This window comes from Molossus molossus, unplaced genomic scaffold (assembly GCF_014108415.1).
Source record: "Molossus molossus isolate mMolMol1 unplaced genomic scaffold, mMolMol1.p scaffold_m16_p_11, whole genome shotgun sequence".
Classification (NCBI taxonomy): Eukaryota; Metazoa; Chordata; class Mammalia; order Chiroptera; family Molossidae; genus Molossus; species Molossus molossus.
In genome coordinates this window covers 57,516,317-57,539,704 of record NW_023425346.1, presented here as the reverse complement: position 1 = coordinate 57,539,704, position 23,388 = coordinate 57,516,317, and the positions used below count along the sequence as shown (strand labels likewise).

The window sequence follows — 23,388 nt, the reverse complement described above, 5'->3', positions numbered from 1 at the left end:
TGGGAAGTTTTTCCTTCGTTTTCTTATAATGCATTCAGGCTCACTTTGACCCAAATAACCATCTGACTGGTTACTATTTTAAATGTGAAAGAAGTAGAGAAAGGACTGTCAGTAGCCCCCATAAACCTGGAATGGACAAGTCTGAAGGCACCAAAACTTCCCCTAAGGCGTGAAAATTGCACCAAATGTTGTATTTTTCTTCCTTTCTTCCTTCCTTCTTTCTTTCCCTCCCTTCCTTCCTGCCTTTCTGCCTTCCTTCCTTTAAAAAAAAAAGCAACACGCCCAGCCAGTGTGGCTCAGTGGTTGTGTCAACCCATGTACCAAGAGGTCACCAGTTCAATTCCTGGTCAGGGCACATGCCCAGGTTATGGGCCAAATCCCCAGTGGGTGGCATGCAGGAGGCGGCCAATCAATGTTCTCTCTCATTGACATTTCTATCTCTCTCTCACTCTCCCTTCCTCTTTCTCTAACAATGAATAAAGAAAAAAAAAATATGGAACACATCATCACAAATTTGTGTGTCATCCTTACCCGGCAGGGGCCATGCTAATCTTCTCTGTATCAGTCTAATTTTAGTGTATGTTCTGCCCAAGCAAGCATGCTTCAATGTTTCCTTGGTGCTTCTAACACTTGAACTAAGAGTCCTTTGCCTAGACTAGTCCAAGATGCCAAAAATAATAAAATTAACTTGAACTAAAGATAAAAATAAGGCCCTGGCTGGTTTGGAACAGGGTTAGAGTGTTGGCCCACAGACTGATAGGTTGCAGGTTTGATTCTGGTCAAGAACATATTACTGGGTTGCAGGTTAGACCCCCAGCTCCCAGTCGGGGTCTTGTAGGAGACAACCAGTAGATGTGTCTCTCTCACATCAATGTTTCTCTCTCTCCGCCCCCCCCCCCACTCCTTCCCTTGTACTCTCTCTAAAAATCAATGAAAAAATATCATTGGGTGAGGATTTTAAAAAATTATAAATATAAGAAACATAGAGAAAACACTTTTCAAAATATGTGATTTGGCCTGTGACTAATCCTGATTTTAGTTATAAAAAAAAACCCAACAACAACAAAGCTCAGTGATGGTTAAAACGGAACAATAGTTTCAAAAAAGAAGAAAAACTTTAGAAATAAAGGCCGAGATTTTAAATGAACGTTTCATGCAACAGCTCCTGCCAGGCCTTCCCATTTCTCAATAGCTTTGATTTGTGGAAATAATGGTTATGCAATTTCCACACATTGTGCTCCAATCACAGCATGTCGGCAATAGTAAAAAAAAACCACAACTAAACTCACTTGAAGCTGAGATTTTGATAAGCTTTTCTTTTTCATTTCACAAAGGTTTTTTAACTTAAGAGTCTAAGGCAACTGACAACATCCTCCTCCTGAGCTTTAAACAGATATATGTGAACACAGCAGTGTCTCCTGTTCTTACATGTATCTATGGCAGCAGCACCAGTTTATCTAGCTATAAAAAATGAACCAAAAAGAAACTATTGGACTATGAGAATTCCACAGTCGACAGATTGTTGGTCTTTCTCTTAAAAAAAAAAAAAAAAAACCTATGCCATCTGCTTACAAAAGATGAGATAACTCGAAGAAAATTATTTCCCTTAGGGCACAATGCTAGAGCCTTTCAGAGAGAGGTCGCCGGCATTTCCAGTGAGGATTTGGGACAAGGAACGAGACAGCACCAGGTCCGCATAGTCCTTGGCCAAGAAAAACAAAGATAATTTCCTCTGGTCCCTATTTTAGTTTTACCCTTTGAACTCCTTATTTATTGTTGTTGTTATTTTTTATTGGGCACAGATTGTTTCAGGAATCATCTTGGTTCCCTTTTTTTGAAGTTCTTTTTTTTTTTTTTTCTTTTTCAGCTCGTTGAGATCGGTTTGTAAAGTGCTCCACGTCCACCACCTGTCAGTGTACGGGGGCTGCGACTTCAACGACACTTCTCAGTTCTGAGTTCAGCTGCGACCGGATGAAGGGCAGCGGCAGAAGGAGGTAGAGGTGCAGATTTGGAGGTAGGTGGCAACACAGTATTTAAAAATAAAAACCCCCAAGCTGCAGATCAGTGATACATGCTCATGCACTCTGTGTACCAAAAGAGAGAATGCTAATCTAACACATTTGATTCTTTCAGAAGGATTTTTCTCTTTCTGAAGATTTTATATATGAACATATAAAATCCTGGGAATTTCACCTCCTCACTCTGTCATTTCTGTGTGATTATTCGTATGTTGGTCACTTGTCACTAGATGGCATCATGTATTGTTACTTGACAGCAGTAACTAAATTGGCAAAGTTATAGCTTGGGCCATTTTTTTTTTTCAATAATTTCTTCGTTGGTATGCATCTAGAGAATCTATGTCAGATCATGGACATTTCATCTTTATTTGTTTCATGGGTTTGGCTTTGAAAAAAAATGAAAAAATGTATATTATTTGAGATTGTTTTTCTCAGTGTATCTTGCTAGTATTTGAATCAAACTATATTAGTATAAAATAATTAGTTCTTCAAAATTTTCTTCCAAGTCACACACAGAAATATTTACTAATTGAGACTTTGTAAAAAATAAAATAAAGCTCAACACACCCAGAATTTTTACCCAAAGGTGTAGGTTGGTAGAAGTATATATAAGAAAACTTGTTTTATCTAAGCATGGCCAGTTGAAATCTATTCATGGATAAACCATGCTGTTGGAATAATATAAAAAAATGATCAGTTGATGTTTTAAAACTCTAAAATTAATTTTTAAAATGTAATGCAAAAATAATGAAAACTGATATAAATATGAGTTAACAGTCTTGTACTCTCCTAGATGTGAGAGGTAATTATAATCATTTTTATTTGTTGTATTCCAATAAACCTTAAGCTACTGAAGATGAATTCTAACCTCATGCTATCAAAATACAGTCTTTCTAAATAATACTTATGACTTAGTGATCTGAATATTTGTAAATAATAATAGATGATATAGTATATTTTATGGAGTGAAGCTAACAAGATAGATTTCAGATAGATTAGATAGCCTCTAATACAACTATTTATTTTCTCAATAGTTGTCTAAAATCTACAATATTAATCTATTTTAATTTACTATCTGAAAAATTCTTTCATTTTGTGATTTTATTTATTTTTTGAGAGAAAAAGGAAGAGAGAGAGAGAGAGAGAGAAACATCAATCAACTGCCTCCTGCATGCCCCCTGCATGCCCCCTGCTGGGGATTGAGCCCACAACCCAGGCACGTGTCCTGACTGGGAATTGAACCTAGACCTCTTAATCCATGGGACGACCCTCAATCCACTGTACTATTTTATTTTTATTTTATTTTATTCATTTGTTCATTTATCCATTCAACAAAAAGCTGAACACCTACTTTGGGTTAGATGATACAATAATACAAATGCAAAAATAAATAGGGCACTAAATTTGCCCTCAGAAAGTTTTTAGTTTTTTTATATGTTGTTAAGCATCCATAGAGTAAGTTTTAGATGCAATCATAGAGTGGGAGGAGAGAGGGAGAGAGAAAGATAGAAAAAGAGATAGAGAAAAATATGGAGACAGAGAGAGAGAGAGAGATGCGTAGTTTATGGTTATAGCTCTGTCAGTTACTCATGGTGTGATTCTGGACCTCCCTCACTGTATGTTCAAATTAAATAATTTTATATGGAGGTACTTTATAAACTGTAAAATACTTTTTAAATATAATGTTTTTTAAGTTTTTCCATTTCTTCTATAAGAATCCCAGAGTGATTAAATAGAACTTTGAGCCTACAAGCTTACTTTCTTTAAATTTCCCCACAATATCAAAATAACAAATACATAAATAAAAAACATTATATTTCCAACTCACCTTATAAAGCAAAAAGCGAACAGAAGCACCATGAGCTTGGAGAGAGCAAAGGCAGGGGAGGCTAAACCCCAAGGCCTTGTGATCACCTCATCTCTGAAACACTGAGACTGAGAGTTAGTTCCTTCCCCTCTTCTGTAACTCTTGATTCTTCTCTTCATTTCTTCAGATGACAAATGGAATTTCAAGCAAATTCAGTTAAAATAATATATGTGGGATAAGGAGACCACTTGTGGGGGTCATTCTAGTCCTATAGCGTTACATCTTATACACTTTGATGGTAGAAAAAACTAAAGAAAGTTCTAGTTGATTACTAAGGAGATTCAGTCCAGCACCATCTATTCTTAGACAAGTTCAATAGTTTTGCAAAATACTTATATTTCATTAAGGCCAGCCACTCTATATTCTACAATAGATAAGTCAGAAAACTTTTTTCCAATTGTATACAGAAATCAATGCATAAGGAACTTCAAATTCAAATATATTTAAGACCACAATGAAAGATACATGAAATGGTGTCCTTGGTCAAGTCCTTGACTAGATTTGGGTATATAGAAAGTTTTATCTTAACTTTCTGGTCTATTATCCAGGGATTTGTCTTTTTCTTATTTTTTAAATATGTTTTCATTGATTTTTTTTAGCGAGAGGAAGGGAGAGGGAGAGAGAAACATTGATTGACTGCCTCCCACATGCCCCTTACTGGGGATCCAGCTTGTAACCCAGGCATGTGCCTCAACCAGGTCTTGAATTCGTGACCGAGGTACATGGGAGGACGTTCAATCAACTGAACCGCACTGGTCGGAGGTAGGGATTTGTCTTTTATTTTGTTACTATATTAAGCTGTATTTTTAATATGATAACAGCTTACCAATAAAGACAAACTTCTAATTAAGCACTTGAGCTGAAAATATTTCCTCAATATATTAGTATACCCTTATTTGAAATAGTCTTATTTCATTAGGAAAAGAGAAAAAGTAGATTGGACTCATTCTACTTGTAGAAAAGGTATGTCTATCGTTATTTTGTTCTAGAATATTTGTTTGCCATTAGACACGGGCTGGGAGAAAATTTGAAAGTTTGGAAATGAAACTTTAGAGACTGAGATATCTATGTATCATATTTTTCTTTCCTGGCATTCCATTCCCTGGCTTATGACATTTTTCTCTTTGTTTAAAATATCACATCAGCCCTGCAGGTGTGGCCCAGTGGTTGAGCGTCAACCCATGCACCAAGAGATCACCAGTTCATTTCCTGGATAGGGCACATGCCCAGGTTGTGGGCCCAATCCTCAGTGAGGGGGAGGGGGCATGCAGGAAGCGGCCAGTCGTTGTTCTCTCTCATCAATGTTTCTATCTCTCTCCTTCTCCCTTCTTCTCTCTCTAAAATCAATAAAGAAAAATTATTTTTCAAAAATATCATATCAAGTCAACAAGCATTACAACAATGACTTATTAGTATTTGTGTACAGGGAACTTAGGAAGGGAATTCTATTTCACCAGTTTCAGAGACCATAACACTTAAACCTTTCACCATCAGTATATTTGGGTAGAAAGATGATCTTTATCATGCAAGTATATAGATCCACATGTAGCCTTGGACAGAACTTCTCCGGAAGGAAGCAGAGATTTTTTTTAAAGAATCACTTTGGGAAAGTGTGTTGAGGCTTTTCTCTAAAAATAAAATGCTATCTCATCAGTACTGGTCATTTTTTAGCCACATGTAACAAATGATCACAGATACTCATAAAAATCTAAAAGGAACTTAATGTTGTTCTTTTCTGAAATGGCAAGTATCTTTTCTTTAACTGCATTACAAAAACAAAAACAAACATTACTACTTTGTTTGAAGAGAATCCAAAGGAAGCCATGTGGTCTCACCCAAAGTTCCTGCATTCTAAATGTCCTCATGGGAAAGAAGGTTCAGGGTGTTTTAAAGAACAGAACTTGAACATTTTTGCCTGTTAACAATGACACTTCCTGTTTTGATCTCCAACCATATAAGGTTAACAAGAAAGTAGGGCAATGAACTTTACCTTTCTGCACAGTGAAGAGCATTTTTACTCCCTCTCACCCTGTGTGCACAGTTCACATGAAGATGATCACAACTCAGTTCTCCCGCGGTCCTATGTATTGATCTGTGGTCTCCCAAACAGGGTTGGGAGGAATGTGCTGCTACCTAGCCACGAGTCTAGGATTGAAGTCAACAGAATGTGCAATATTCCATCTTTCAAAAATAAAGAAAAAGGTATAAGTGGTCTCTAAAAGCTATAAACAGCCCTTAACAGATTCAAGAGTCAGTGACTGCTTCCTTTTAAGACACCTTCCTTCAAAAAAGAGTGAGAGGAAGGAAGAAAGTAGGAGAGCAAATAGGCAAGAAAAAAAGGGAAGGAACATAGAAGGAGAGAGGGAAGGAGTGGGAGGAGAGGGAAAGAAGGAACAATCAGAGTGGACTGAAAAGACCGCCATTTCAAAGTCAGAAAGAAACTCCTTGTAAGATTCAATACTCTGAGTATCTGTTGCTTCCCAAAACAACAGGTTTTTAAAAAACTAGTTATTTTTTAACACTAGATAGTGATGAATGAAATGCTAAAGATGTAGTTTTGACATCAAAATAAATAACAAAAGCATTTTAGAAGATAATGTTTCCAACATTTAAAAAAATAGTACTATAGTATTACATATTGAAGAGGACACTAAATTTAAAAAAAAAAAAAAGAATCTCAGCAACTATTCTATTCTCTGTAATGACAGTTTATCAGAAATAAAAATATATTTTCTTAACAAAAAAAGGGCAAATCTTATCTTAGAGTTTGTCCCCCAATTCTTGAGGGAAGTTACATATTTCTGTGTCATAGAAAAGCAATATGTTGAGTTTCTTTCCCAGATTCCAAAAAAATCTTCTTTAAATATAAAGGCATATGCTATTAAATTATACGTGCATAGATATAAATGTTTTAGAAAAACTTAAATGACTACTTTCTTTAAACTATTTTAGTAATTGGGATTAATATAGTAAAAATAAATTATTTCAGGTATTTATTACTTTCATTAATAATTTCTGTATCACTTATTAAAAGTATGAAATTCGTGTTTCAGATGCAAATTCCAGATTGTTACCCACCAAATGATACTAAAATAGTAAAACATTTGCTAAAGCAGAAGATAAGCAAAACATCCTCAAAGGATGCTATTGGTGACTGTAGCTAACAGCAAAATTGTTAAGACTGCTAATCCCATTTGGAAATCTGTGCAACTTGATGAACAGACGCATGAAAGATATTAGTGGGAGATCTGAGATAATGAAAGATAATTGGAAAAGTCCATTTTTAGCAGAATGCATTCTAAGGCAAAAATAAGTTTTAGATGCAGAAGGTTTTCTGGCAAAATAACCAAAGTGATTAAGCTTTCCTGACAAATGCTTCGATAAACTTACAAAACTGAAATAAAAATGGGTAGCTGTCAGAAAGAAAACATGAATGTGTTTCTTATAAGACAACACACATTTTGTAAAATAATTTTGCTGTAAAAATAATTACCAGTACATGTTTTCCTTAATTCTTTATTTAGTTTTTTTTCTATATTTTTCACACGTAAACAATTGATATATTATCTGATACTCTTGATTCAGGTCAGGGAATTAGATCAGAGATAAATATTTTTTTAAAACCTTTGTAAGTAGAATATATAATGTCATGATAATCTCTCAAGTTCAAGGAGACACTCAACATCTAAGATTGCTTTTATCTCTAGCAATCAATTGCTCAGAAGGTTCAATTTTATTTTATTTATTTATTTTCTTTATTGATTTTTAGAGAGAGAGGAAGGGAGATTGAGAGAGAGATAGAAACATCGATGAGAGAGAACACTGACTGGCCGCCTCTTTCATGTCCCCGACTGGGGATCGGGCCCACAACCTGGGCATGTTCCCTGACCGGGAATCGAACCAGTGACCTCTTGGTCCATGGGTGTGGCTCACCTGAGCCACACAGACTGGGCAGAAGGTTCAATTTTAGTTTGTGAGTGCTTAAGAGCAGAAACTAGGGAGTCAGATAGTCTGTATTCTAATTACACAGTACAGTAGTACCATTCAATTTCTCTAGGGAATTAGACCAATTTACCCCCAGTAAACTCTACTTTTCTACAATAAAGATATGTATTTATGTTTTTATTGATTTTAGAGAAGAAGACAGAAAGAGAGAAATATCTATGTGATGTTTCAGTTTTAGTCTCAGGTAAAACTAAAATCTCAGGAGGAAGTGTAGAACCCTTATAAAATAGGCATCATCACAAAGGGGTAGATGGGGGACATCTGCAATAGTGACAACAATAAAAATTTCCCTGGCTGGTGTGGCTCAGTTGGTTGGATACATCTATGTGAGAGACAAACATCAATGGGCTGCCTCCTGCACACCTCCTTCTGGGGATCCAGGGGGTGGAGCCTGAAATCCAGGCATGTGCCTCGACTAGTAATTGCTCCTGAGACCTTTCAGTACATGGGACAGTGCTCAACCAACTGAGCCACACCAGCCAGGGATACTTTTCTACTTGTTAAATGGAGATGGAACAGCCCCTTCTTCATAGAGTTGCTCAGAAGATTAAATGAGATAATTCATGCTTAGTATAATGTCTGAGATACAGTAAGCATGGTATAAAATCACTAGCTGCAATAATGTCATTATTGATGATGGTGGTAATGACGGTGCCTATTTTTTTTTTTAATTTAAAAGTTTTATTGTTGACACAGTATGGCAAATGTCCCTATAATCCTCCCTTGTGATGATGCTTATTTTATAAGGGTTCTACACTTCCTCCTGAAATTTTAGTTTACCTGAGTCTAAAAGGTAAGCCCTCCTCTTATGGTATCCTTGAAAACTGAATGTATCTACACTGAAGTAAAAATGTTAAAATTCACTTTCCTGTTCCCGACACCTTCAGAGCTCCGTAATTGTTACAGAAGGACGTAGGTAGACTTGGAGAAAAAAAGGCCACCCCTGAATATGTGGGAGCCACATCTGAAGGAAGGGAGCCTGCAGAGCTGCAATGTTTCTTCTGAGAGGTGTTCACTTTGCAGTGACAACTACATGGCAAAGTCCTGAGACTCATCACTTCAAAGGTGTAAATCTTGAGGTTGGTTTATATCTCAAGTAGGAAAGGAGAGTCCTATACAATTTGATAAAGTGGTGTTTGGGAGTTCTGGGACAAAGATCTGTGCTAAGAAAAACAGAGAGAATTAACAGGCTATAAAAATCACAAAAGCTAGCAATATGTGGTGGATTAGGATTTGATGGGGAGCTATTGTGATGTTGATTAGGAACAGCACACCCCTCTCAAAAGATCATCCTGGAAATACTGTTCTTTCACTAAGGCTGAGACCATTTTGACCTCTCACCCTGTCTCACGGACTAACAGAAGAAAATTGAAGGGAGAGCAGAATTTCATCTGTTTTTTTTTTTTTTTTTGGACATAAAGCACCTTTAAAAGCTGTTGCCAGGGTAAGTCTTCTTATGTACTTGACTACCAAGGCTGTGGGAAGGATATTTAGGGCCTCTCTGGCGGGCCTGTCTATTTCCTTACTGTTTAACCTGATGTTGGGGGTGGGGTGGTGGCACTAGACCCAGAGTCAAAGATGACAGAGTGCTTCTGGAGTATTAGGGTATAGTTCCCTGACGACATAAACTTGAATTTCTGCGTAAGAGACGCTCACTATTCAAGGAGAAATTTTGCTGTCTTTGATCTTGAAATTCATTACCTTGTTCCTTTCCCTCTTCCAACCTCTTTCTCATGTTCTTAGCAGTTACAGATCCAGAACTACTCATCCTAGTGAAAAATGTATGTGTTCAGCACATAGCAAATTAAATTATTGATGTTTGTTGTATACACAGGGACTTATTTGAAACTTTAAATAGTTAGATTTATGTTTTTAAAAGGAAGTCGTAAGAAGAAACAAAACTTGGTAACTAGTTCTTTGCCATCTCTTCAGGCAATGTGTTATCCAAAGCCTTGTGAGTTAGCAGTATGGGCCACATAATTATAATTGTGAAAAAACAAATAAGACATAGATCACAGGTTTGATGTGATCCTCTGAAGATTTATTTAAATTCTGAGAATCTGGATTCTAGGATGATGTAGAAAGTTGTATATGAGACAATTACCAGGCAATATTAGGTAATGTAATGTGCAAAAGTGCAGAACTCTGTGCGTGTGTGTGTGAGTTGAGAGAGAGAGAGAGAGAGAGAGAGAGAGAGAGAACTTTACTATGCGGTAGAGCAAACTTCTTTTACCCTCTTAGATTCTCTGGCTGGCCTAAGAATTAAACTGACAGATAACAGATTAACAGGAGAAAAACATGTACATTTATTTCATTCTTTTTCCACGTACGTAGGAGTCTTTAGATGGAAAATGAAGGTCTGTAGTAGCTATCAGTTCCAAAAGACCTGATGACACAAAGAGCAGCACACTGTGGGGATGTGACCAGACAAAGGGTCCTGGGCGAGCGCTAAATTGCGGGACAGTGACTAGTAATTACAGGAGGGGGAACTAATGGGAGACAAGGGTTATTTCAGAGAGTTTGCACAGTCCATTCCAGGTCGACTCCCATACTCTGGTGATGGGGATGTTTTCTTCCAGTCACAGGGAGGGCGCTTTTCTCACTGGAAATTTTATGACCTGCTTTTAGCAGAAAAGCTACTTAGGGGAAGTCAGACAGCCCTTCATGCATCTGCTGTTTCTCAAGTACCTTCAGCGCCACATCATCCGTATGCCGAAGTGGCATATTTTGGGGGTGACATGTTCTGAATTCCTTCACCTGATCAACCTTTCGAGTCAGGAAAAGGAAACAACAAAGGAAGGTTTTAGATTTCTAGTATGAAATAAAGAACTTTGCATCACAGATAGTGGGGTATGTATATGCTGATCGTTCATAACATGGCAATTGGCATGGTAAACACTACTGTCCTACAGTTTACAGCCTGATAAATAGTCTGAGGTCGGGGTGGAATTTAGTCAGAAAATAAGCAATTTGATCAGCAAAGATTTTTCAGGCTGATTAGAAAATTGAACTAGCAAAATTTTAAATCGGTGATATATGTAAATTGTAATGAAAAAGATATACTGCTAACATGACCTGATATCTCTGAATTGATCCTAAAATATTTGATGTGATGAGGGACTATAGACAGAAAAATCAAGGGACAAACCGAACAAAAATTCCTATTTAAAACCAATTCATTAGAAAAACTGATTTGAACTGCAAAACGCTTATGAAATGATGAAATGAAATATTAAGTGAATGATAAAGGGAAGTTAGGAAGGACAAGAGACGATAGAAATAAATGCAAAAAATGTTTGTATAATGTGAAGTATGCACAGTAAGACATTTAAAAAGCATGTGCAGTTTTCATAATGCTAGACTTAAAAGTGGAAGAATCAAAGATAATACAAACACAGAGACTACAGTCATTAAATAGTATTTGTGTTGCTGGGGAACTAATATTAAACTAAGAAGGTGGGTAACAATTTTTCAAATCCTGCCTTACGTTATACATTCTCTGCTAGAATTGCCTTGTGCTCTTAAAAAAAAAAATTTTTTTTTTATGTTGCACCTTCAGATTAGTTGTGCCAAGGGTACAATTTTAAAGATAAAAGAAAATTACTTACAGGCCCAGACAGATCGTAGGCATTTTTAGTCGATGCCAACTGTGAAGCGTAGCGGGTGTCCAGCTCCTGTGAGGAAGCTCAGGCTCCAGGAAGGCCTGTAGTGTGAATTAAGTCTGTTGCTGCAAACCCTCCTACTTGAGCTCCGCAGTGTCAGAGGTCCATCCCAAGTGTTTTCTGTCTTAGAAAATACGTGATGTAGAAGGTCAAAGTCTTAAGGAGAAATAATGTTCAGGAATGGACATCAGGAGTAGCCTTATAGATGCCTGATGATTATTCTGCCATTTACTGAAACAAAGCAATGATGAGAGCACAATAAATAAACCTAATAATACGATGTTTGTAGGGCTAACTTTTTTTTTTTTTTTTTTTTACTGTACCTTACTGTAGGGTCAAAACTATTCAGGGTCTCAAATGTATAAATTCAGTGAAATTGTCTTGTTCCAGATAATGTGAATCTTGAGGAGTTGTCTTTTTCTTCTCTTGACATGGGTGACAGTGGTTTGTTTTTGCATTTTTGGTTCCTAAATCCCAGTCCCCATTATATTTATCATATAATAATATTTTTCACATGAGAACAAATACACTTTTATTGATTTATTTTCAATAATTCTAAATCCTTGAGGGGAAGAGTAGTCCATGGATTCTGTGTCCAGGGGCCTTAGCAGGAGAGTTGCTTCAGAATTTGGCACAAACCATGTTTCCATGAGCATGAGTCTCCTTTCCAGGTGACTCTGGTTTCGTCTGGTTTGCCACCAGCATCTGTCAATGTGTGTTCTTTGCTTTGTACGCAGAGCACATCTCTTGCCTACATAGAATTCAGTGTCATGTCAAGCATATATAAACACCTTTGATTTTAAGAAGAGCTGTGTGTTCCCTCTGAGTCCAGAGCCCCCACTCATAGTCAGCAAAGATGGCCTTGAACCACAGTCCTCAGTCCTGTCTGTGTTTTGGAAGTCCTGTCTCCACAGGCTCCAAGATGGTGGAAAGAGATATCATATAATCATTTTAACAACTGAAAAAATTAAGTTCTGGATTATCTTTATTTAGCCTACTCCATATAACTAAGTAGATATTTCTCAATTCTCTCTAAACCTATGGTAATCTAAATTTTTTTTTTATAACCTCACAGGAAAGCTCAGGCCATTAAAAATTACTTTTCTCAAGTCCCAATTGCTTCTTCTTTTTTTTTTTTTTTTATCCTCACCCGAGGACATTTTTCGATATTTTGTTCAGATAGAGTAGGAGGGAGAGAAACATCGACGTGAAAGCAACACATCAAGTGGTTGCCACCCACACGACCCAACCAGGGCTGGGGACAAACTGCAGCCAAGGTACGTGCCCTTAGTGGGAACCGAACCCAGGTCTCTCTGGACCGCAGGCCGACGCTCTAACCGCTGAGCCAAACCGGCCAGGGCCCAATTGCTTCTTTACTCAGGACATTGTGCAAATGCCCCAGAGGCCTGAAGTTCCTTCTACTTCTTAAGCTGCCTTTCTTTTTCCTAACATGCAACTCTCTTCAACTTGGGTTTCTATTCCCAACCCCCATTTCCCTGTTTTTTAATGACCACAAGGAGGAGTACTTTTCAGTTCTCAGTGGCCAATACTGAAATGTTCATAGTTGAGAAAATAGTATGCAGAAATAAAGCTGTACGGAACAGAATTTCTTGTAAGGGTGCCTCGGGCAGGAGCAGCATTTCCTGCAATAAGGAAATAGCCCACCGTTTGCAGGTGTGTGAGAGGCGAACCACAGACACACTGCTGTACGCAGGGCCTGAAGGGCAGCAATGGACAGAAATGCCCAGGCCACTTGTCATCGGTCCCTGATTACAACCGCAATACGTCAGTGGACAAAGAGATATTTTGCACTATTTAAACTCCTATATTTCAAGCCCTTCTATAGAGCTCTAATAGGAAATATCTGCAGGCTGTCCAGACCTTACAGTAGTTAGTACTTGATTCCAAAAGCCTTCTGAAAGAGCCAGCGTTAGCATTTTATTTTTCTTCTCTTGTAATAATAAATTAAGGGTGAACCGTGGGTGGCTCAGAGATAAACTACTTCGAGCCTACCCTTTTTTTTTTTTTTGGCCAGATGCCTTGCCAGCTTAGTTATCAGACATTCCTAGATGGGCTGTCTGAAGATTGGAGCGTGGGGAGAAGGCAGAGGGGCATTGTTTTGCTTTTGACTAGAAATCTGGTTTATGTACAAATAAAAGCAAAGCACTGAGCTGCTGCTGAACCCAGTCGGTTTCTAAACCCTTCTCAAGTAAAACAGCAACCTTCCAACGTGAGTCCCTGACTGCATTTGTGAAGCTGCGAAGGTGGGGCACCCCATGTTGTCAAACATCACTCCAATCATACCCGTCGTGTTAAAAAAGAAATGTATGAGAATCTGGGAAGCCAAATCAAAACTACCATCCAAAGCGAAACGCTGACTCCAGGATTTTGGCGAGGTTTCTCTTTCCTCGATTGCAGTCATTTCCAGGACAGGGCGGCCTCTTTCCCCAGCCTCCTGTCTTCGGAGAAGCATGCTGGAGCAGAAGGATTAGCACTGGCCTTTCTCCTGATGGGACCCAAAGGGCAGGATGGACTGTGTAACACAGTGATGAAAACAGGATGAAACTCTTGTTACTGTTTTCCAGAAGCGAATCTGAGGGTTGTCATGGTAACTCACCAAGGTATAAGGCTATTGTCAGCTTCAGGATGCAATGTGGGTTATATTCTTTTTTTTTTTTTTAATCCGCACCCGAGGACATTTTTCCATTTTTTGTTCAGATAGAGCGGGAAGGAGAGAGAGGAAGAGAGAGAGAGAGAGAAACATCGATGTGAAGGGACACATCGAGTGGCTGCCACCCACACGACCAACCAGGGCCGGGGACAAACTGCAACCGAGGTACGTGCCCTTAGCGGGAACTGAACCCGGGTCTCTCTGTACCGCAGGCCGACGCTCCAACTGCTGAGCCAAACCGGCCAAGGCGTGGGTTATATTCTTATAAGAGGATATCAAGTGCTTGAGTTAAAAGACCGAGGGATGAATCTTTTGGAAGAGGACCGAAACTGACTTCAGATTTTGGTTTGGACTTTTTTTTTTATCCTTACCAGGGGACATCTTTCCATTTTTTGTTCAGATAGAGTGGGGCGGGGGAAAAGAGAGAGAGAGAGAGAAACAGAGAAACATCAATGTGAAAGGGACACATCAAGTGGCTGCCACCCGCACGACCCAACCAGGACCGGGGACAAACTGCAACCAAGGTATGCGCCCTTAGCGAGAACCGAACCCGGGTATCTCTCGACCGCAGGTCGACTCTCTAACCGCTGAGCCAAACCGGCCAGGGCTTGGTTTGGACTTTTGAGAGAGTTGGTGTAGGGAGTAAACAACAGAAATACATCAATTGCTAAATTTTGCTAAATCGGGGGGTGGGGTGCAGAGTGCATGTGGAGAAGAAAGGACTCACCCTAAGCAGTAGGGCTAAATGACTCTGAAAGTCAAAAACAATGGGAGCATTTGGTAATTCAAGTTTGCACATTCTCCTAAGAATTGAAGCTATGAGAGACATTCCTGTCAGCTTTTAGCTCCTCTGTTGCCATCCTGGTGTTACTTATGGAGGACTCCATTTCAGTGGCTATGACACTCGTGTTTCCCCACATCCTTTGCATTTTGAAGTCATTGCTTTTATGTACTACTGACATCATTACAGCTCTCACCCCTTTTTACAGAACATCATAAATGCAACAAGGTCTCATTATAGCAGTTTACTTTCAGAACAATTATTCCTGGTAGAAGTAAGTTATTCAATACCATGGGATTGTGCAACTAAATTTTTATCTGATTTCTTATTTTTGAGACTAGTTAGTATCGAAGCCTACTTCTTTTATTTTTTTTCAAATTTGAGTACCATATTTTTGGAGGAACAGGTCTCTGTACAAACAGGCATGACTTCTTGGGGCTTTACCTTGACTGAAAATTAGTGGGGAAACAGATTACGGAGTAGAATACCAAACTCACAATGACATTTAAAACAAAACATAGAACTAAAAGGAAATTTCATATTTGAGGCGGTACCTGTGTCTCCCAGACATCCCCTATGATTCTCATTATTAGTACTTTTTAGAAAACGTCAAGAAACCACGATTCAAGCAGTCAGTCTCTTGGGGATTTCTGAGGATGAATCCAAACAATGCAATATGACAGTAGTCCCAAATTATATTTACAGTCGATCCCTTGAACAACACAGGTTAGGAGTGCTGACCCCTCATGCAATTGAAAAATCTGTTTATTAATTTTGACCCCCCCCCCAACAACATAACTAATAGACTGTTGACTGGAAGCCTTTCTGATGACATAAACAGTCAATTAGCATATATTTTGTGTTGTATGTATTATATACAGAATTATTTCAGTAAAGTAAACTACAGAAAGGAAAATGTTGTTAAGAAGATCATAGGAAAGCAGTGCCGTCGTGGTCCCCGGATCTGTCTCTTGCTTCAGCAGTGTTTGGGCCACGCAGACTCAGGGACGCCCCTTCTTCCAGCCTCCGACCACCCTCCAACCTCCTTTCCAGTCATCCCCTTCAGAGCCACCTCCGCCATCCTCAGCCTCTGGCACCAGCCATTATCATTTTTTATCTCATTGCCAAACCACCATGAGCTCCCAAATCCTTCAGAATTATTCCACCAAGGTGGAGGCTGCTGTCAACCGCCTGGGCACCCTGCATCTGTGGGCCCCCTAAACCTACCTCTCCCTGGGCTTCTATTTCCACCGCAACAACGAGGGCCTGGGCCACTTCTTCCTAGAGCAGGCGCAGAAGGAGCATGAGGGCGCTGAGCACCTCTGCAAGGTGCAAAACCAGCCCGGCGGCCTCACCCTCTTCCAGGAGGTGCAGAAACCTTCCCAAGGTGAGTGAGGCAAAACTCAGGATGCATGTAAGCCACCATGGTCATGGAGAACAACCTGAAACAGGCCCTTTTGGATCTGCATGCCTGGGTTCTGCATATATAGACCTCAGTTCTGAGACTTCCTGGAGAAGCACTTCTTGTGTGAGCAGGTGAAACTCATCAAGAAGATGGGTGACACCTGAATCGTCTCTGCAGCGTGGCTGGCCCCAGACCAGGCTGGGTGAGTGCCTCTTCCAAAGGCTCACCCTCAAGCACGACTAGGAGCCTTTGGAGCCCAGAGGTCTTTGAGGGGCCCCTCTGCATCCTCTGGTGTCTGGCTTTCGCCTGAGCCTCTGTCTCCCTGAAGCCACTAGCCATTCTTTTAACCACCCTGGAGCTCTCTCTCATGCATTGGACCAAATGAAAATATTAAAAGCTTTTGCAGCAAAAAAGAAAAAGAAAAAAAATTATAGGAAGAGAAAATACATTTAACAGTTTTATTGAAAAAAATTTGTGTAGAAGTAGACCTGTGCAGTTTAAACCCGGTTGTTCAAGGGTCAACTGTTGTTATTTGCATTCAGTTTGGAGCCCTCTTACAGTAATTACAAGGTGGATCTTGGCTTAGTGTGATTCTAACTCAGAGGTCAACAATTTCTTCCCCAAATGCTGAAATCAGGTCCACCACCTGTTTTTCTACAGCCTACAAGCTAAAAATGATTTTGACATTTTTGAATGGTTAAAAAAAAATCAAAAGAAAGACTGTTTCACGACATGTGAAAATTATATGAAATTCAAATTTCAGGCGTAAAGTTTTATTGGAACACAGCCACACTCATTCGCTTATACATTGGGGGGCTTTCTTGCCATAAGGGCAGAGTGGAGTACGTGCCATAGAGATCACATGGCCCACAGAGCCCAAAGTATTCACATTGTCTCTTTACACAGACAGTCTTAGCCAAACTCTGCTCTAAGTCGTGATCCCCATTACTGCCAAGTTGCAGCCAGTGTTATTTACATACAGGGTGGGACAAAAGTAGGTTTACAGTTGTCCATATGCAAAATAATACAATAATTACTAAATCGTTTCACTTACAACTGTAAACCCACTTCTGCCCCACCCTGTATAAAACACCAATCCAATTATATTAATACTTCACTAACGATAGCTATTCTGAAAATAGTTGATTGTCCTACTATCAGAAGCCTGCAAATGTGCAGAGACCAGATTTCTCAATGGTAGGACTGCCAAGAAGCTGAGACACAACGAGAACACAAGATACTATAAAACTTATCTCTCCTAAAGAAAATGAAAAACTTTTCAATGATATTTTCTGTTAGGTTTCCCAGTTCATAGGAGAAGCCAAAATGCCCTAGTTTCAACCCTGCAGAAACCAGACACTCCCATCTGATCAGCGATTTTTCTTTCAGAGGAATTAATGACCAGTGTGTGCAAGTTCAAATTCTGACCTTGTTTGTCAGACTCTCTGGGGTTGATGTGCTGGGAAACGGACAGAGAAGGAAGCATTTAGATAATGTGTCTTCTGAGATTTCATTCGTCTTTGATTAACTGACGAAGCCAAGAATAGCCTTCGAGCAAATAATAACCGGCTTGCTTCAAAAGAGGAAAGGTATTTTTTTTTTTTAATTAAAAATCTGGTTTTGATTCTAATTTAGCCAAGTCTCTTGTCTCACTATAAAGTCTGGAGAGTGTAGTGTTCTTTCCTAGGGCCCAGCACATCATTTTAAAACCAGAACAGTTAGAGTTACAGTTAGCATTGCCTTATTGGAATGGTTCTCAGTCTTTCTGAATCCCCAGGACCCGCTGACTAGGATGACCACTCATTTCGCACTCGGGCTTGTAGGATGCAACGGATACAAGGAAACTGTGAATCTATTCCTATGTGTATTTTAAGTAGACTTAAGTACATTTGTGTCAGTTTCAGGACTTGTGAACAACAAATTAGTGGAGACACATCTCCCACAAACTAGTCACAACCCTTCAGTTGAATGAGAACTACGGCCTTAAGCTGAGAACACATGAATTTGGGTTACAAAGCTGAAACATTGGATGCCCTGGCCCTTCGGCCTCTGGAGAGCATTCTCTGGGCAGCAACCTGGGTAGCAGAAGGGGAGCTGGCTTCAGCGTCAGCTTCATGGTACTTCTGTGGGAAGAGGTTTCTGGAAGCTGAGCTTTAACAGTCTTACAGCCCCACATTTGACTCCTCCCTGTCACACTTTGCCCCCCTCTTTTTTTGGATCCTCGCCCAAGGATATTTTTCCATTTATCTTCAGATAGAGTGGGAGGGAGGGAGGGAGAGAGAGAGAGAGAGAGAGAGAGAGAGAGACATCCATGTGAAAGAGACACACTGATTGATTGCCTCCCCCATGACCCTGACCAAGGCTGGGGACGAGAGAGAGAGAGAGAGAGAGAGAGAGAGAGAGACATCCATGTGAAAGAGACACACTGATTGATTGCCTCCCCCATGACCCTGACCAAGGCTGGGGACCAAACTGCAACCGAGGTACGTGCCCTTGACCGGAACTGAACCCGTGACTCTTTGGTCTTCTGGCCAACGCTCTAACAACTGAGCCAAACCGGCCAGGGCACACTTTGCCCTTTTTTGAATCCCTGGCCCTTTAGTGCAGTTCAGTTCCACTGGACTCAGGTACAGGTAGGTAGGGATCAACCCTCAGCTTTATGCCATTCCCCACAAGTTGCCAAGGGTTCTCAGAAACCTTAAAGTGCAGGGGAGAAGTTTTCATTGCATCAGGATTACTTATTTCTCTGCTTGTTCTGGGTATTTTCAAGAATGCTCATTTTTAGAAGAGCAATTTCTCGATCCACTGAGATTTTGCTTCCTAGCAATTGTCAGTTTGGCTCGAATAAATTTATAAAAAAAAAAAGAATGCTCGTTTTTGACATGAAAGACATTCTTCCAGAGTAATACTGCCTCAGAATCTTTGCTCTTAAGCACAGGACAACAGATGCTTCAGGAATGAGTACCCATCAAAATCATCATGTATGGGGAAAAAATTATTTGTAACGTAGTGCCTCCTTTTAAAAAGATTAAAGGATAGCCTGGCTGGTGTGGCTCAGTGGATTGAGTGGTCCCATGGACTGAAAGGTCCCAGTTCAATTCCCGGTCAGGGCACAGGCCTGGGTTACCCGCTCCATCTTCAGTGGGTGTGCAGGAGGCAGCCAATCGGTGTTTCTCTCTCACATCGATGTTTCTATCTCCTTCTCTCTAAAAAATCAAGAAAAACATATTTTAAAAAATAATAAAATAAAAAGTGTAAGGAATAGCCCTTGCCAGTTTGCTCAGTGGTTAGAGCACTGGGCCGCAGACCCAAGGGTGTCAGCTTTGATTCCTGGTGAAGGGCACATACCTGGGTTGCAGATTCGATCCCTGGCCCCTGTCGGGGTCCTGCGAGAGCCAACCAATTGATGTGTCTCTCTCACATTGATGTTTTTCACTTTCTCTACTTCCTCCCCTTCCACTCTCTAAAAATCAATGGAAAAATATCCTTGGGTGAGGATTAAACAAAAACCAAAACCAAAAAAGTAAATAAAAATAAAATGTTTAAGGAATAGAGGGAAAAGGTTTGGTACAGTGGATCTAGATGAAAAGGACACCTACATTCAAGGACATTTAACGAATTCTCCTAAGTCAACACACTGGCTTTTAGATTTTTTTCCTATCTTGTCTCATAACAACTCGTGGCTTCCTCAGGCGGCAGAGCAGCACAGACCCCGCAGAGCAGCACAGACCCCAGATCAGCAGGGGCGTGCCAGGCAGCGGTCCTGTGGCACAGGCAGGTTAGGGTGACTGTGAATCTGCAGGGAATCTTCAGTCTCCAGAGAGCTGCGGATCTAATTGCCAAAAGGCCCTAGTCTGTGAAAATGGTGGCTGGCCATCTGCTCTGCAGAAGCAAGAGGCCTGTCCTGAATACAAGGCTTGTGAGCACTGCGGTCTCATGAGTATCAGGTAATACACTCATGTGGTGTAGAACTTCCTTTCTGGAGATGGCCTGCGCACTGGGCAGCCACAAACACGACACCAAGGCTGCCCACGGAGCCCTGTTCATCCGGCTGGACTTTCTTTTTCTGCCTCCTCAAGAGAGATCCAGAGAGAAAGCTTTTCTTCCTTGATAGAAACAATTCTTTCTTTTTTACTTTTGGACAATACTCTTTCTCTTGGTTTATTTATTCTTGCTATCTTAAATGCTTTCATTTTTCACTTTTTAGTTTGCTTTTTCTACTTTATTTGATTTTTTTAAGGGGAAAGGGATTTAATTTATTTTTCTTTGTATATGTTTTATTGATGTTTTAGAGAGAGAGGAAGGAAGATCGAGAGAGAAACATTGATGTCAGAGAGAAACATCGATTGGCTGCCTCTTGCACACACCCCCCCCCCACTGGGGATCGAGCCCACAACCCAGGCATGTGCCCTGACCAAAAATCAAACTGGGACCTCTCAGTCCATGGGACGATGCTCAATCCACTGAACCACATTGGCCAGGCCCATATTATTGTTTTTTAGTAATTGTGTTAGATTTTAAATATGAATATGTTATTGGTTTGAAATATCCTCTTTCAAAAGAAATGATAGTGTTTGATGAATTTCCTTAGCATGCCAGGAAAAAAAACTTTTTAAATAATTTATTAATTTTTTATTACAGATGTTCCTCCTTTTTTCCCCATTGACACCCTCCTCCCCGAACCTTCACCATACTGTTGTCTGTGTCCATTGGTTGTACAAATATGCATATAAGTTCTTTGGTTTATCTCCTCCTATCCACCCACGCCCACCCACCTTTCCTCTGAGGTTTGTCAGTCTGTTTCCTACTTCCATGTCTCTGGGTCTATTTCGTTCATCAGCTTGTTTTGTTCATTATATTCCACAAATAAGTGAGATCATGTGATATTTGTCTTTCTCTGATTGGCTTATTTCACTTAGCATAGTACTCTCCAGGTCCCTCCATGTTGTCTCAAAGGATAAGAGATCTCTCTTCCTTACAGCTGCATAGTATTCCATTGTGTAAATGCACCACAGCTTTTTTTATCTACTCATCTACTAATAGACACCTGGGCTGTTTCTAGGTCTTCTTAGGTGTTTCAGGCTTCTTAGGATATATTCCTGGAAGTGAAATCATTGGGTCAAATGTCAGTTCAATTTTTAATTCTTTGAGGGAACACCATATTGTTTTCCATAGTGGTTGCACCAGTCTGCATTCCCACCAGCAGTGTACTAGAGTCCCCTTTTCTCCACACCCTCGCCAGCACTTATTGTTTGGGGATTTGTTGATGGCAGCCATTCTTGCAGATGGGATGTGATACCTCATAGTTGTTTTAATTTGCATCTCTCTGATGATTAATGACATTGAGCATTTTTTTCACATGTCTCTTGAGTATGCCAGAAATTGACTTAGCAACATTGAAAAAAATCTACCTTTGATTAGACTGATTTTTCATGTCATTTATGTACCTTCTATATCTTAGCTCTATTGAAGTATAATCTACATACAATGCAATTTAATATTTGTAAGTGTATATTTGGAAGAGTTTTGACAAATGTATACAGCTCTGTAACCACTACCAAAATCAACATATAGAATGTTTCCATCACCCCAAAGACTTTTTTTCCTGCCCTTCTTCTCTTAATCTTCTCCCTCTGCCTCACCTCCCTCCCACCAGCCCCTGAAGGCCACTCATCTTTCTGTCACTACCGTCTGCCTTTTTGGAATTTCACATGAATGAGGTCATATGCATGTATTCTTTTGTCTCTGGCTTCTTCCACTCAGCACAATGCTTTGGAGATTTGTCCATGTTCCAATAGGTTGTTCCTTTTTATTGTTACATGTATCAGTAACTTAATTCTTTTTATTGTTAAATAATTTTCTATTATATGAGTCTACTTCAGTTTATCAGTTTACCAGTTGATAAACATTGGATTGTTTTCAATTTTGGGCCATTACAATTAAGCTTCTGTGAACATTCTCATACAAGTCTTTGTGTAAGTATGTTTTTGTTTCCTTTGGATAAATACCCAGCAAAGATATGTATGGTAAATGTATGTTTAACTTTTTAAGAAACTGCAACTAGTTTTCCAGAGTGGCTCTGCCATTTTGCATTTCCACTAGCCATGGGGAAGGGATAATATTCTTCATCAATGCAAAAAAAAATCCACGTAAACTTTGTGCACTGTCGTTGTCTAGCTCTGCTTTCTGTTATTTCTGTTCTCTGAGAGACTAATACCTTATTCTTATTTTTCTTTTTTAACTCCCTGCAAAGTAACCTTGATAAGAATCAAGTCTGGCCAGTTTTGTTAGTCACAGACTCCTGCTTGCTAGTCTAAGGGTTTGCTAATTAGGCCAAAACATGCCTTAGCCTGAGAATTTATCTTCATAATTTTAAGTTTTAATATGTAAGAAAGCTCGCCAAGAGAATATTATGTGTGGATTGGGCGGTTAAACCTATTGAAATTAATTTAATGCAATTCTCCATAAAGTGTCCTCCACCTTGCCCCACCCCCATCCCTGAATTACTCTAGTTAGTACCGCTCTGAGTATGCACGCATTAACCTGATGCACTCCTGTCTTTAGGTCATGGTGTCCTACACTTTCCTTCTATTTCTTCAATTACTCCTACAAAGGGATTCTTTGTGGCTTGTGTTTTAGATAATCAGGAAGAATGATTCTGCTCTGGTATGAAGGAGAAGCATTCCAAATCCAACAAGAACTGCTCAGTTTTGAGAACTTGAGAAGGAGGCCACTAGTCATGGCTTTGGGGACTAGCACGCCCTATAGAGGCCCCTTGTGGGAGCGGTGACTGGAAGAAGTAGGTTGTGTGAGGACGTAGGCAGTGGGGGCCCACGCTAATCGTCCCCTAGCCCCTAGGGCCCCAGTGCTCCCCACTCAGCTAGAAAGCCAGCACACCCAATCCGATTCCTCTGATGCCAAGAGGAGGAAATACGCGCTTCTCCTGAAATGTGGGTTCTAAATCGTGGTGCAGGACTAC

General features: G+C 39.9%; 1 protein-coding gene and 1 non-coding gene across 2 annotated transcripts in view; one reads left to right on the top strand and one right to left on the bottom strand.

Moving 5' to 3' along the window:
• Positions 1-487: 487 nt before the first annotated feature.
• LOC118625893 lies at positions 488-598 on the bottom strand. The gene has a single exon (XR_004958751.1). It is a non-coding gene; the product is annotated as a U6 spliceosomal RNA (small nuclear RNA).
• A 1,349-nt stretch (positions 599-1,947) lies between these two features.
• SLC39A10 (solute carrier family 39 member 10) overlaps positions 1,948-23,388 on the top strand; it is a 119,757-nt gene continuing 98,316 nt past the window's right edge. Inside the window, exon 1 of the mRNA XM_036254482.1 lies at positions 1,948-2,014. The gene's annotated coding sequence lies outside the window, so the exon portion shown is untranslated. The remainder of the gene's footprint in view (positions 2,015-23,388) is intronic.